The sequence below is a fragment of the Pinus tabuliformis genome, chromosome 2_1, assembly GCF_031772625.1.
Source record: "Pinus tabuliformis cultivar Carrire ecotype Pingquan chromosome 2_1, CPIR1, whole genome shotgun sequence".
Classification (NCBI taxonomy): domain Eukaryota; kingdom Viridiplantae; phylum Streptophyta; class Pinopsida; order Pinales; family Pinaceae; genus Pinus; species Pinus tabuliformis.
This window is the reverse complement of record NC_142299.1, coordinates 664236092-664239642: the sequence shown is the minus strand read 5'-3', so window position 1 is coordinate 664239642 and position 3551 is coordinate 664236092. Positions and strand designations below refer to the sequence as shown.

The 3551-nt window shown below is 31.2% G+C and overlaps 1 pseudogene; it reads left to right on the top strand.

The window, feature by feature from the left end:
* The first annotated feature begins 577 nt into the window (after positions 1-577).
* LOC149202344 (uncharacterized) lies at positions 578-1818 on the top strand (annotated as a pseudogene).
* The last annotated feature ends 1733 nt before the right edge of the window (positions 1819-3551 follow it).

The window sequence follows — 3551 nt, the reverse complement described above, 5'->3', positions numbered from 1 at the left end:
GACTCCTTGTAAGTCCTCTATTGCGGCTCGATGCTACTGCACGGCAGTTGGAATTAATATTCGAACATCGTCATTGGCAAAATCAATGCGATTTGCAGCTGTATAAAATGACGAAAAACCCTAACATAAAGAATCAAGCATCCAAAGCCTTGAATTAAAAAAAAAAAGGTAATATTTTGTTTTATAATGTTTCTTTTGCCAAGGGCTAAGTGTCACAAATAAAATAAATTAAAATTCAATATTAAGAAAGTGTCTATGGACGTTTAGAAAAACATTAAGGTTTAGAAAAGTGATACAACTACAGTAGTACGTGTCCGCATGTCTAGAACGGTGCATTTCATTCAGAGCGATTGACATTAACATTCAAATGTCATTCACAGCGATTAACATTACCGTTTCATTTCACGTTTTCTCACAAAAATGTTTTAAATAGCTCTCGAGGGTGGAGTAACCATGTTTAACAAAATGCAGATTAAAACTTTTAAAGAAAATTAGTTTTCATTGAAAACATAAAGGAGTTACTTTCCAGAACTTACATCCTTCTGGGGTAATGTGTTTGTAAAATGAAAGATTGGTGATGTTGTGTTGGTGTCATGCAGGAGAGCCAAGCATCGTCACGCTACCTCAACACCAACAACGCAATCGAGAAAATAAGATGAACTTTAAGAGAAAGGAACTGAATCCGCGGAATCCCCCTCCAAAGAGACATTACACAGGAGTAAGGCAGAGGCCGTGGGGAAAATGGGCTGCAGAGATTCGAGATCCAAAGAAGGCAGCACGAGTATGGCTGGGCACATTTGAGACCGCAGAAGATGCTGGGAGAGCATACGACGACGCTGCTTTAAAATTTCAAGGGTCAAGGGCGAAATTGAACTTTCCAGAAAGAATCAACCTCCAATACGAGGATCCTCCCTGTATGAACATGCCAGAGCAAGAAACCGCAGCAATTGCCGACTTCGGTATTCAAGTTGCACACGGAACATGCAACCTGACTCTACCGACTAATGGTGATAATTTTTCGGCAGCGCCGGAAGGCTGTCGTAATCTACACGTGGAAAGCATAAGTGGAGAAACGTATTCTGATCGACTCCACCATGGGATTCCACCTAGGTATTTCATGCCAGCTGACTCACCGTGTTTATCAAAATTTTCAGATGTATATCACCATGGCCAACCACTGCAAGCTAATTCTAACCCTAGTTTAGTGCAGCAGTATTCCGCTTATATAAGATCTCAGCAGGAACCACAACCTTTTAATCAACAGCTGGCTTCTATGACTTCCATCCAAAACGAACCAGCCCTGGATTATAGTCGACAACTGCAAATTACAAGTAGGCCTAATTTAGTTTCATCGAATTACACAGGTTCGAGGGTATCCATGTTCAATAACTATGTGCGGCAGCAGCAACATATGCTTATTCGTCAACAGGGGGTCCCATCAGTTAGCACGACAGGTTATGAGGAGCTATATAACTTTCGTGAAATAATGGTTAATAAGACATCTGACAACTTCCTACACTGTACTCGTCTCAATCTGAATCCTACGATAATTTGGATTACAATTCAGGAGTTCTTCCTGCACGTAATTTGAAGGGCGCAGAACTTTGATGAAGAAAATTTTTATATGATAAGATGGGTTACCCACAGATCTGGTTTTCCATTGGTACGTCTCTGATGATATCAATTAAACGTTTTTTCATTCAGTTCTCTGATGATATATTTTCCGCGGACATCTCCACTACCTTTTCAAATTACTATCGATACTATTGAAGGTTATGTTTTGCTGCAATATATCATGTGACTTTTTGATTTTGATTATTTCTATATTTTGGAAAAAAATGACTATTGCATTGAATATATTATTAGTTCTAATACATTAGAAAAATTAGATTTAAAATAAATAGCTATCCCATCTTAACATACATTGTTTCTTTTTAACAACAGTAACTCAGAACGTATTGTCATTGATCTCTCTGACACACTTTAGAGTTTTTTTCCTTGATACTAAAAACAAAAATTTGCTTTAGAATAGATCCTTTCAAGATAGAATAAAAGACTATATAGGTTATTGTTATTGAGATCTGCCCCACGCTATTGGTTGTTAATTGATATGAAAAACAGAAACTTTGTTTTAAAACAAAGTAAAATATTGTATAAGTAACTTTTTAGCTGCTAAATGATATGAGAAGAAGAAATCTCAAGTTAAAATAAAATACATTATTTTAGAGATAATTATTAGGATTTATAATATATTAAAAATAATTAAAAAATAAGTTTTATTTTATCTATGTATTCTATTATTCAATTTAGAGATAATTTCTAAGATTTATAATATAATAAAGAAATTAAAAAAATAATTTTTATTTTATCTATATATTTTATTATTCAATTTATTTACTGCAAGGTGTAACTCAATTGGGGATAGCTATAAAATTTAAAGTTCAAATCTCTTGATTAGATTAATAAAAAATATTCAATTTATTAAAAAATATTATTATATAATAATGTAGCAAAATCTGTACTCAGGACATTCTGTATTATTAGGAAATCTATTTTGTTTCTCCTACGATGTAAGCCCCTTCTTAATTCTTCATATATTTTCTTTGCAAATTCTTTCCCAAATATTTTTTTATATTGCTCATAAATATATTTTGAGTTGTGCTATTATTTCTTTAATTAATCTATCTTCACTGTCTTTTGTTTTACTCATTCACATTCAACACCATAAAATTAGTTATCTAGTTATAGGCATCGCGCATATATTTATTATTATCACAATATAACAAAATAGTTCAGAAAGTGACGTTTCTGAGCAAAATTTTAGAGTAAAACAGTTCTACCTTATCCCAGCGATAAAAATGCTTATCCAGTTATAGACATTGCACATTATTTTATCAAATTATAACAAAATAGTAATAACGTAAGGGTCTCAGCAAAAGTGTCATCAACATAAGGTCCGACATAAGTGTCATCAACAATAATTGTTACAATTTTATTACTAATTCAGGTTAAACTATGTTACAATTTAATGTTACAATTTTTATCATCAATAAATTTTAATGTCAAACCAACAGTTATATCTTCACATAAATATATAGTATTGAATATATTTTTTTAAAATTACTTTTTAACCAATACTAAATTCTTAATCTTTTAAAATTACATTTTAACTTTTGAAAATTAAGCGATAAAAATCACATACTTTTTAAAATATTCAACATACTTTTATATTATAAGTTTCAGTAAAATACTATTAAAAAACTGATATATATACTATTAAAAAACTGATATATATATAGATATATATAGATAGATATAATGATTTAGGTTAAAACACATCCCAAAAAAAAATTTATTTAAGTAATTTACATTAAAAAAACCCTTATTAGTATCAAACTTTACTTTTGTATAAAATTAAAGTCTATATACCTATCCTTACATATACATCGTTTTATACTACCAGCTGTAGAAAGGTTTTCCAAATCCTTTACAAAAATAATGAGCCTACAATAAAATGTATGCAATAAATATAATCGTTGAAATGGAAATGG